This window comes from Lissotriton vulgaris, chromosome 7, assembly GCF_964263255.1.
Source record: "Lissotriton vulgaris chromosome 7, aLisVul1.2, whole genome shotgun sequence".
Taxonomy (NCBI): Eukaryota; Metazoa; Chordata; class Amphibia; order Caudata; family Salamandridae; genus Lissotriton; species Lissotriton vulgaris.
The window spans coordinates 1400426250-1400438318 of record NC_141695.1 but is presented as its reverse complement, the minus strand read 5'-3'; the positions used below and the strand labels follow the sequence as shown (position 1 = coordinate 1400438318).

General features: G+C 46.6%; 1 protein-coding gene across 2 annotated transcripts in view; it reads left to right on the top strand.

Annotated features, from left to right (window-relative positions):
• The window catches only part of LOC147705720 (sulfotransferase 1 family member D1-like), an 876537-nt gene that overhangs the window by 682984 nt on the left and 181484 nt on the right, over positions 1-12069 (top strand). The gene's annotated exons all lie outside the window — the stretch shown is intronic.

Below are 12069 nucleotides of genomic sequence, written 5' to 3'. Positions count from 1 at the left end.
CCATTGTGGAAAAGGGGGGTTTGGGCCTAGTTGCAGAGAGCGTTTTGACATGATTTTAAGTAATGCCTACCAGTATTGCATGTTTTTGGGGGGCTGTTTGGGGGGTTCTAGATTTTTGTGAGTGGGTTTATGGGTCTGGGAGCACTGCTGGGAAGGTCTAATATTGATTGCAAGTGGTTTGAAGAAAATCCGTGGAGGAAAAGGGGGGTATGGGCCTAGTTGCAGAGAGCGTTTTTGCATGATTTTAAGTTAGGCCTAGTAGTATTACATATTTTTGGGGGGCTGTTTGGGGGCTCTAGAGGTTTGGGAGTGGGGTTATGGGTATTGGAGCACTGTTTGCAAGGTCTAAGTTTGATTACAAGTGGTTTGAAGAAAATCCATGGCGGAAACTATTTTTTTTAGCAGTATGTTTTTAGTGGGCTGCTTGGGGTTGTTTTAGATTTTTGGGGGTGGGTTGAGGGGTCTGTGAGCACTGCTGGGAAGGTTTAATTTTGATTGCAAGTGGTTTGAAGAAAATCCATGGTGGAAAAGGGGGGTTTGGGCCTAGTTGCAGAGAGCGTTTTGGCACAATTTTACGTTAGGCCTAGCAGTATTGCATGTTTTTGGGGGGCTGTTTGGGGGTGTTCTAGATGTTTGGGTGTGGGTGTATGGGTCTGGGACCACTGATGGGAAGGTCTAATTTTGGTTGCAAGTGGTTTGAAGAAAATCCATCGTGGAAAATGGGGGTTTGGGCCTTGTCGCAGAGAGCGTTTTGGCACGATCTAAACTGAGGCCTAGCAGTATTGCATGTATTTGGGGGGCTGCTTGGGGGTGTTCTAGATTTTTGGGGGTGGGTTGAGGGGTCTGTGTGCACTGCTGGGGAGGTCTTATTTTGATTGCAAGTGGTTTGAAGAAATCCATGGTGGAATTTTTCTTTTTTTTTAGCAGTGTTGCATGTTTTTGGGGGCTGCTGGGGGGTCTTCTAGATTTTGGGGGGTGGGTTGAGGGGTCTGGGAGCACTGCTGGGAAGGTCTAATTTTGACTGCAAGTGGTTTGAAGAAAGTCCATGGTGGAAAAGGGGGCTTTGTACCTAGTTGCAGAGAGCGTTTTGACACGATTTTAAGTTAGGCCTAGCAGTATTGCATGTTTTTGAGGGGCTGTTTGGGGGGGTTCTAGTTGTTTGGGAGGGGGTTTATGGGTCTTGGAGCACTGTTGGGCAGGTCTAATGTTGATTGCAAGTGGTTTGAAGAAAATCCATGGTGGAAAACGGGTGTTTGGTTTTAGTTGCAGAGAGCGTTTTGGCACAGTTTAAACTGAGGCCTAGCAGTATTGCATGTTTTTGGGGGGCTGCTTCAGGGTGTTCTAGATTTTTGGGGGTGGGTTGAGGGGTCTGGGAGCACTGCTGGGAAGGCCTAATTTTGATTGCAAGTGGTTTGAAGAAAATCCATTGTGAAAAGGGGGGTTTGGGCCTAGTTGCAGAGAGCGTTTTGACACGATTTTAAGTTAGGCCTAGCAGTATTGCATGTTTTGGGGGGGCTGTTTGGGGGGTTCTAGATTTTTGCGAGTGGGTTTATGGGTCTTGGAGCACTGATGAGAAGGTCTAAATTTGATTGCACGTGGTTTGAGAAATCCATGGGGGAAAAGGGGGGTTTGGCCCTAGTTGCAGAGAGCGTTTTGGAACGATTTTAAGTTAGGCCTCGCAGTATTGCATGTTTTTGGGGGGCTGTTTGGGGGGTTCTAGATGTTTGGGAGTGGGTTTATGGGTCTGGAAGCACTGCTGGGAAGGTCTAATATTGATTGCAAGTGGTTTGAAGAAAATCCATGGAGGAAAAGGGGGGTTTGGGCCTAGTTGCAGAGAGCGTTTTTGCATGATTTTAAGTTAGGCCTAGTAGTATTACCTATTTTTGGGGGGCTGTTTGGGGGGTTCTAGAGGTTTGGGAGTGGGATTATGGGTATTGGAGCACTGGTGGGAAGGTCTAATTTTGATTGCAAGTGGTTTGAAGAAAATCCATGGTGGAAAAGGGGGGTTTGGGCCTAGTTGCAGAGAGCGTTTTGGCACAATTTTACGTTAGGCCTAGCAGTATTGCATGTTTTTGGGGGGCTGTTTGGGGGTGTTCTAGATGTTTGGGTGTGGGTGTATGGGTCTGGGACCACTGATGGGAAGGTCTAATTTTGGTTGCAAGTGGTTTGAAGAAAATCCATCGTGGAAAATGGGGGTTTGGGCCTTGTCGCAGAGAGCGTTTTGGCACGATCTAAACTGAGGCCTAGCAGTATTGCATGTTTTTTGGGGGCTGCTTGGGGGTGTTCTAGATTTTTGGGGGTGGGTTGAGGGGTCTGTGTGCACTGCTGGGGAGGTCTTATTTTGATTGCAAGTGGTTTGAAGAAATCCGTGGTGGAATTTTTCTTTTTTTTTAGCAGTGTTGCATGTTTTTGGGGGCTGCTTGGGGGTCTTCTAGATTTTGGGGGGTGGGTTGAGGGGTCTGGGAGCACTGCTGAGAAGGTCTAATTTTGATTGCAAGTGGTTTGAAGAAAATCCATCGTGGAAAAGGGGGATTTGGGCCTAGTTGCAGAGAGCAATTTGGCATGATTTTAAGTTAGTCCTAGAGTATTGCATGTTTTTGGGGGGCCGTTTGGGGGGTTCTAGATGTTTGCGAGTGGGTTTATGGGTCTTGGAGCACTGCTGGGAAGGTCTAATTTTAGATTGCAAGTGGTATGAGAAACTCCATGGTGGAAAAGGGGGGTTTGGGCCTAGTTGCAGAGAGCATTTTGGCACGATTTTAAGTTAGGCCTTTCAGTATTGCATGTTTTTGGGGGGCTGTTTGTTGGGGTTCTAGATGTTTGGGAGTGGGTTTATGGGTCTGGGAGCACTGCTGGGAATGTCTAATTTTGATTGCAAGTGGTTTGAAAAAAATCTATTGTGGAAAAGGGGGGTTTGGGCCTAGTCACAGAGAGCGTTTTGGCACAATTAAAACTGAGGCCTAGCAGTATTGCATGTTTTTGGGGGGCTGCTTGGAGGTGTTATAGATTTTTGGGGGTTAGTTGAGTGGTCTGGGAGCACTGCTGGGAAGGTCTAATTTTGATTGCAAGTGGTTTGAAGAAAATCCATGGTGTAAAAGGGGGTTTGGGCCTAGTCACAGAAAGCGTTTTGGCACAATTAAAACTGAGGCCTAGCAGTATTGCATGTTTTTGGGGGGCTGCTTGGAGGTGTTCTAGAGTTTTTGGGGGTGGGTTGAGGGGTCTGTGTGCACTGCTGGGGAGGTCTTATTTTGATTGCAAGTGGTTTGAAGAAACTCCATGGTGGAATTTTTCTTTTTTTTAGCAGTGTTGCATGTTTTTGGGGGCTGCTTGGGGGTCTTCTAGATTTTTTGGGGTGGGTTGAGGGGTCTGGGAGCACTGCTGAAAAGGTCTAATTTTGATTGCAAGTGGTTTGAAGAAAATCCATTGTGGAAAAGGGGGATTTGGGCCTAGTTGCAGAGAGCAATTTGACACGATTTTAAGTTAGGCCTAGAGTATTGCATGTTTTTGGGGGGCCGTTTGGGGGGTTCTATATGTTTGCGAGTGGGTTTATGGGTCTTGGAGCACTGCTGGGAAGGTCTAATTTTAGATTGCAAGTGGTTTGAGAAACTCCATGGTGGAAAAAGGGGGTTTGGGCCTAGTTGCAGAGAGCGTTTTGGCACGATTTTAAATTAGGCCTCGCAGTATTGCATGTTTTTGGGGGGCTGTTTGTTAGGATTCTAGATGTTTGGGAGTGGGTTTATGGTCTCGGAGCACTGCTGGGATGGTCTAATTTTGATTGCAAGTGGTTTGAAAAAAATCCATTGTGGAAAAGGGGGGTTTGGGCCTAGTCACAGAGAGCGTTTTTGCACAATTAAAACTGAGGCCCAGCAGTATTGCAGGTTTTTGGGGTGCTGCTTGGGGGTGTGCTAGATTTTTTGGGGTCAGTTGAGGGGTCTGAGAGCACTGCTGGGAAGGTCTAATTTTGATTGCAAGTGGTTTGAAGAAAATCCATGGAGGATTTATTTTTATTTTTTTTAGCAGTATTGCATGTTTTTGGTGGGCTGCTTGGGGGTGTTCTAGATTTTTGGGGGTTAGTTGAGTGGTCTGGGAGCACTGCTGGGAAGGTCTAATTTTGATTGCAAGTGGTTTGAAGAAAATCCATGGTGTAAAAGGGGGTTTGGGCCAAGTTGCAGAGAGCAATTTAGCACGATTTTAAGTTAGGCCTAGCAGTATTGCATGTTTTTGGGGAGCTGTTTTGGGGGGGTACTAGATGTTTGGGAGTAGGTTGAGGGGTCTGTGAGCTCTGCTGGGAAGGTTTAATTTTGATTGCAAGTGGTTTGAAGAAAATCCATGGTGGAAAAGGGTTGATTTGGGCCTAGTTGCAGAGAGCGTTTTGGCACGATATTACGTTAGGCCTAGCAGTATTGCATGTTTTTGGGGGGCTGTTTGGGGGGGGTTCTATATGTTTGGTTGTGGGTGTATGGGTCTGGGAGCACTGATGGGAAGGTCTAATTTTGATTGCAAGTGGTTTGAAGAAAATCCATTGTGGAAAAGGGGGGTTTGGGCCTAGTCGAATAGAATGTTTTGGCACGATTTAAACTGAGGCCTAGCATTATTGCATGTTTTTGGGGGGCTGCTTGGGTGTGTTTTAGAGTTTTTGGGGGTGGGTTGAGGGGTCTGGGAACACTGCTGGGAAGGTCTAATTTTGATTGCAAGTGGTTTGAAGAAAATCCATGGTGGAAAAGGGGACTTTGTACCTAGTTGGAGAGAGCGTTTCGAAACGATTTTAAGTTAGGCCTAGCAGTATTGCATGTTTTTGGGGGGCTGTTTGGGGGGGTTCTAGTTGTTTGGGAGGGGGTTTATGGGTCTTGGAGCACTGTTGGGCAGGTCTAATGTTGATCGCAAGTGGTTTGAAGAAAATCCATGGTGGAAAACGGGTGTTTGGTTCTAGTTGCAGAGAGCGTTTTGGCACAGTTTAAACTGAGGCCTAGCAGTATTGCATGTTTTTGGGGGGCTGCTTCAGGGTGTTCTAGATTTTTGGGGGTGGGTTGAGGGGTCTGGGAGCACTGCTGGGAAGGCCTAATTTTGATTGCAAGTGGTTTGAAGAAAATCCATTGTGAAAAGGGGGGTTTGGGCCTAGTTGCAGAGAGCGTTTTGACACGATTTTAAGTTAGGCCTTGCAGTATTGCATGTTTTGGGGGGGCTGTTTGGGGGGTTCTAGATTTTTGCGAGTGGGTTTATGGGTCTTGGAGCACTGATGAGAAGGTCTAATTTTGATTGCACGTGGTTTGAAAAATCCATGGGGGAAAAGGGGGGTTTGGGCCTAGTTGCAGAGAGCGTTTTGGAACGATTTAAGTTAGGCCTCGCAGTATTGCATGTTTTTGGGGGGCTGTTTGGGGGGGGTTCTAGATGTTTGGGAGTGGGTTTATGGGTCTGGAAGCACTGCTGGGAAGGTCTAATATTGATTGCAAGTGGTTTGAAGAAAATCCATGGAGGAAAAGGGGGGTTTGGGCCTAGTTGCAGAGAGCGTTTTTGCATGATTTTAAGTTAGGCCTAGTAGTATTACCTATTTTTTGGGGGTTGTTTGGGGGGTTCTAGAGGTTTGGGAGTGGGATTATGGGTATTGGAGCACTGGTGGGAAGGTCTAATTTTGATTGCAAGTGGTTTGAAGAAAATCCATGGTGGAAAAGGGGGGTTTGGGCCTAGTTGCAGAGAGCGTTTTGGCACAATTGTACGTTAGGCCTAGCAGTATTGCATGTTTTTGGGGGGCTGTTTGGGGGTGTTCTAGATGTTTGGGTGTGGGTGTATGTGTCTGGGAGCACTGATGGGAAGGTCTAATTTTGATTGCAAGTGGTTTGAAAAAAATCCATGGTGGAAAAGGGGGGTTTGGGCCTAGTCACAGAGAGCGTTTTGGCACAATTAAAACTGAGGCCTAGCAGTATTGCATGTTTTTGGGGGGCTGCTTGGGGGTGTTCTAGATTTTTGGGGGTGGGTTGAGGGGTCTGTGTGCACTGCTGGGGAGGTCTTATTTTGATTGCAAGTGGTTTGAAGAAACTCCATGGTGAATTTTTCTTTTTTTATAGCAGTGTTGCATGTTTTTGGGGGCTGCTTGGGGGTCTTCTAGATTTTTTGGGGTGGGTTGAGGGGTCTGGGAGCACTGCTGGGAAGGTCTAATTTTGATTGCAAGTGGTTTGAAGAAAATCCATCGTGGAAAAGGAGGATTTGGGCCTAGTTGCAGAGAGCATTTTTGGCACGATTTTACGTTAGGCCTAGAGTATTGCATGTTTTTGGGGGGGCGTTTGGGGGGTTCTAGATGTTTGCGAGTGGGTTTATGGGTCTTGGAGCACTGCTGGGAAGGTCTAATTTTAGATTTCAAGTGGTTTGAGAAACTCCATGGTGGAAAAGGGGGGTGTGGGCCTAGTTGCAGAGAGCGTTTTGGCACAAGTAAAACTGAGGCCTAGCAGTATTGCAGGTTTTTGGGGTGCTGCTTGGGGGTGTTCTAGATTTTTGGGGGTGGGTTGAGGGGTCTGTGTGCACTGCTGGGGAGGTCTTATTTTGATTGCAAGTGGTTTGAAGAAACTCCATGGTGAATTTTTCTTTTTTTATAGCAGTGTTGCATGTTTTTGGGGGCTGCTTGGGGGTCTTCTAGATTTTTTGGGGTGGGTTGAGGGGTCTGGGAGCACTGCTGGGAAGGTCTAATTTTGATTGCAAGTGGTTTGAAGAAAATCCATAGTGGAAAAGGAGGATTTGGGCCTAGTTGCAGAGAGCATTTTTGGCACGATTTTACGTTAGGCCTAGAGTATTGCATGTTTTTGGGGGGCCGTTTGGGGGGTTCTAGATGTTTGCGAGTGGGTTTATGGGTCTTGGAGCACTGCTGGGAAGGTCTAATTTTAGATTTCAAGTGGTTTGAGAAACTCCATGGTGGAAAAGGGGGGTTTGGGCCTAGTTGCAGAGAGCGTTTTGGCACGATTTTACGTTAGGCCTAGCAGTATTGCATGTTTTTGGGGGGCTGTTTGGGGGGGTTCTATATGTTTGGTTGTGGGTGTATGGGTCTGGGAGCACTGATGGGAAGGTCTAATTTTGATTGCAAGTGGTTTGAAGAAAATCCATTGTGGAAAAGGGGGGTTTGGGCCTAGTCGCATAGAATGTTTTGGCACGATTTAAACTGAGGCCTAGCATTATTGCATGTTTTTGGGGGGCTGCTTGGGTGTGTTTTAGAGTTTTTGGGGGTGGGTTCAGGGGTCTGGGAGCACTGCTGGGAAGGTCTAATTTTGATTGCAAGTGGTTTGAAGAAAATCCATGGTGGAAAAGGGGGCTTTGTACCTAGTTGCAGAGAGCGTTTTGACACGATTTTAAGTTAGGCCTAGCAGTATTGCATGTTTTTGGGGGGCTGTTTGGGGCGGTTCTAGTTGTTTGGGAGGGGGTTTATGGGTCTTGGAGCACTGTGGGCAGGTCTAATGTTGATTGCAAGTGGTTTGAAGAAAATCCATGGTGGAAAACGGGTGTTTGGTTCTAGTTGCAGAGAGCGTTTTGGCACAGTTTAAACTGAGGCCTAGCAGTATTGCATGTTTTTGGGGGGCTGCTTCAGGGTGTTCTAGATCTTTGGGGGTGGGTTGAGGGGTCTGGGAGCACTGCTGGGAAGGCCTAATTTTGATTGCAAGTGGTTTGAAGAAAATCCATTGTGAAAAGGGGGGTTTGGGCCTAGTTGCAGAGAGCGTTTTGACACGATTTTAAGTTAGGCCTAGCAGTGTTGCATGTTTTGGGGGGGCTGTTTGGGGGGTTCTAGATTTTTGCGAGTGGGTTTATGGGTCTTGGAGCACTGATGAGAAGGTCTAATTTTGATTGCACGTGGTTTGAGAAATCCATGGGGGAAAAGGGGGGTTTGGGCCTAGTTGCATAGAGCGTTTTGGAACGATTTTAAGTTAGGCCTCGCAGTATTGCATGTTTTTGGGGGGCTGTTTGGGGGGTATAGATGTTTGGGAGTGGGTTTATGGGTCTGGAAGCACTGCTGGGAATGTCTAATATTGATTGCAAGTGGTTTGAAGAAAATCCATGGAGGAAAAGGGGGGTTTGGGCCTAGTTGCAGAGAGCGTTTTTGCATGATTTTAAGTTAGGCCTAGTAGTATTACCTATTTTTGGGGGGCTGTTTGGGGGGTTCTAGAGGTTTGGGAGTGGGATTATGGGTATTGGAGCACTGGTGGGAAGGTCTAATTTTGATTGCAAGTGGTTTGAAGAAAATCCATCGTGGAAAAGGGGGATTTGGGCCTAGTTGCAGAGAGCATTTTTGGCACGATTTTACGTTAGGCCTAGAGTATTGCATGTTTTTGGGGGGCCGTTTGGGGGGTTCTAGATGTTTGCGAGTGGGTTTATGGGTCTTGGAGCACTGCTGGGAAGGTCTAATTTTAGATTTCAAGTGGTTTGAGAAACTCCATGGTGGAAAAAGGGGGTGTGGGCCTAGTTGCAGAGAGCGTTTTGGCACGAGTAAAACTGAGGCCTAGCAGTATTGCAGGTTTTTGGGGTGCTGCTTGGGGGTCTTCTAGATTTTTTGGGGTCGGTTGAGGGGTCTGAGAGCACTGCTGGGAAGGTCTAATTTTGATTGCAAGTGGTTTGAAGAAAATCCATGGAGGATTTATTATTATTTTTTTTTTAGCAGTATTGCATTTTTTTTGTGGGCTGCTTGGGGGTGTTATAGATTTTTGGGGGTTGGTTGAGTGGTCTGGGAGCACTGCTGGGAAGGTCTAATTTTGATTGCAAGTGGTTTGAAGAAATCCATGGTGTAATAGGGGGTTTGGGCTAAGTTGCAGAGAGCAATTTTGCATGATTTTAAGTTAGGCCTAGCAGTATTGCATGTTTTTGGGGAGCTGTTTTGGGGGGGTACTAGATGTTTGGGAGTAGGTTGAGGGGTCTGTGAGCTCTGCTGGGAAGGTTTAATTTTGATTGCTAGTGGTTTGAAGAAAATCCATGGTGGAAAACGGGTGTTTGGTTCTAGTTGCAGAGAGCGTTTTGGCACAGTTTAAACTGAGGCCTAGCAGTATTGCATGTTTTTGGGGGGCTGCTTCAGGGTGTTCTAGATTTTTGGGGGTGGGTTGAGGGGTCTGGGAGCACTGCTGGGAAGGCCTAATTTTGATTGCAAGTGGTTTGAAGAAAATCCATTGTGAAAAGGGGGGTTTGGGCCTAGTTGCAGAGAGCGTTTTGACACGATTTTAAGTTAGGCCTAGCAGTATTGCATGTTTTGGGGGGGCTGTTTGGGGGGTTCTAGATTTTTGCGAGTGGGTTTATGGGTCTTGGAGCACTGATGAGAAGGTCTAATTTTGATTGCACATGGTTTGAAAAATCCATGGGGGAAAAGGGGGGTTTGGGCCTAGTTGCAGAGAGCGTTTTGGAACGATTTAAGTTAGGCCTCGCAGTATTGCATGTTTTTGGGGGGCTGTTTGGGGGGGGTTCTAGATGTTTGGGAGTGGGTTTATGGGTCTGGAAGTACTGCTGGGAAGGTCTAATATTGATTGCAAGTGGTTTGAAGAAAATCCATGGAGGAAAAGGGGGGGTTGGGCCTAGTTGCAGAGAGCGTTTTTGCATGATTTTAAGTTAGGCCTAGTAGTATTACATATTTTTGGGGGGCTGTTTGGGGGGTTCTAGAGGTTTGGGAGTGGGATTATGGGTATTGGAGCACTGCTGGGAAGGTCTAAGTTTGATTACAAGTGGTTTGAAGAAAATCCATGGTGGAAATTATTTTTTTAGCAGTATTGCATGTTTTTGGTGGGCTGCTTGGGGGTGTTCTAGATTTTTGGGGGTGGGTTGAGGGGTCTTGGAGCACTGCTGGGAAGGTCTAATTTTGACTGCAAGTGGTTTGAAGAAAATCCATTGTGGAAAAGGGGGGTTTGGGCCTAGTTGCAGAGAGCGTTTTGACATGATTTTAAGTAATGCCTACCAGTATTGCATGTTTTTGGGGGGCTGTTTGGGGGGTTCTAGATTTTTGTGAGTGGGTTTATGGGTCTGGGAGCACTGCTGGGAAGGTCTAATATTGATTGCAAGTGGTTTGAAGAAAATCCGTGGAGGAAAAGGGGGGTATGGGCCTAGTTGCAGAGAGCGTTTTTGCATGATTTTAAGTTAGGCCTAGTAGTATTACATATTTTTGGGGGGCTGTTTGGGGGCTCTAGAGGTTTGGGAGTGGGATTATGGGTATTGGAGCACTGTTTGCAAGGTCTAAGTTTGATTACAAGTGGTTTGAAGAAAATCCATGGCGGAAACTATTTTTTTTAGCAGTATGTTTTTAGTGGGCTGCTTGGGGTTGTTTTAGATTTTTGGGGGTGGGTTGAGGGGTCTGTGAGCACTGCTGGGAAGGTTTAATTTTGATTGCAAGTGGTTTGAAGAAAATCCATGGTGGAAAAGGGGGGTTTGGGCCTAGTTGCAGAGAGCGTTTTGGCACAATTTTACGTTAGGCCTAGCAGTATTGCATGTTTTTGGGGGGCTGTTTGGGGGTGTTCTAGATGTTTGGGTGTGGGTGTATGGGTCTGGGACCACTGATGGGAAGGTCTAATTTTGGTTGCAAGTGGTTTGAAGAAAATCCATCGTGGAAAATGGGGTTTGGGCCTTGTCGCAGAGAGCGTTTTGGCACGATCTAAACTGAGGTCTAGCAGTATTGCATGTTTTTGGGGGGCTGCTTGGGGGTGTTCTAGATTTTTGGGAGTGGGTTGAGGGGTCTGTGTGCACTGCTGGGGAGGTCTTATTTTGATTGCAAATGGTTTGAAGAAATCCATGGTGGAATTTTTCTTTTTTTTTAGCAGTGTTGCATGTTTTTGGGGGCTGCTTGGGGGTCTTCTAGATTTTGGGGGGTGGGTTGAGGGGTCTGGGAGCCCTGCTGGGAAGGTCTAATTTTGATTGCAAGTGGTTTGAAGAAAATCCATCGTGGAAAAGGGGGATTTGGGCCTAGTTGCAGAGAGCAATTTGGCACGATTTTAAGTTAGGCCTAGAGTATTGCATGTTTTTGGGGGGCCGTTTGGGGGGTTCTAGAGGTTTGCGAGTGAGTTTATGGGTCTTGGAGCACTGCTGGGAAGGTCTAATTTTAGATTGCAAGTGGTTTGAGAAACTCCATGGTGGAAAAGGGGGATTTGGGCCTAGTTGCAGAGAGCGTTTTGGCACGATTTTAAGTTAGGCCTCGCAGTATTGCATGTTTTTGGGGGGCTGTTTGTTGGGGTTCTAGATGTTTGGGAGTGGGTTTATGGGTCTGGGAGCCCTGCTGGGAAGGTCTAATTTTGATTGCAAGTGGTTTGAAGAAAATCCATCGTGTCAAAGGGGGGTTTGGGCCTAGTTGCAGAGAGCGTTTTGACACGATTTTAAGATAGGCCTAGCAGTATTGCATGTTTTGGGGGGGCTGTTTGGGGGGTTCTAGATTTTTGCGAGTGGGTTTATAGGTCTTGGAGCACTGCTGGGAAGGTCTAATTTTGATTGCACGTGGTTTGAGAAATCTATGGTGGAAAAGGGGGGTTTGGGCCTAGTTGCAGAGAGCGTTTTGGAACGATTTTAAGTTAGGCCTCGCAGTATTGCATGTTTTTGGGGGGCTGTTTGGGGGGGTTCTAGATGTTTGGGAGTGGGTTTATGGGTCTGGGAGCACTGCTGGGAAGGTCTAATATTGATTGCAAGTGGTTTGAAGAAAATCCATGGAGGAAAAGGGGGGTATGGGCCTAGTTGCAGAGAGCGTTTTTTTGCATGATTTTAAGTTAGGCCTAGTAGTATTACATATTTTTGGGGGGCTGTTTGGGGGGTTCTAGAGGTTTGGGAGTGGGATTATGGGTATTGGAGCACTGCTGGGAAGGTCTAAGTTTGATTACAAGTGGTTTGAAGAAAATCCATGGTGAAAATTATTTTTTTAGTAGTATTGCATGTTTTTGGTGGGCTGCTTGGGGGTGTTCTAGATTTTTGGGGGTGGGTTGAGGGGTCTTGGAGCACTGCTGGGAAGGTCTAATTTTGACTGCAAGTGGTTTGAAGAAAATCCATTGTGGAAAAGGGGGGTTTGGGCCTAGTTGCAGAGAGCGTTTTGACATGATTTTAAGTAATGCCTACCAGTATTGCATGTTTTTGGGGGGCTGTTTGGGG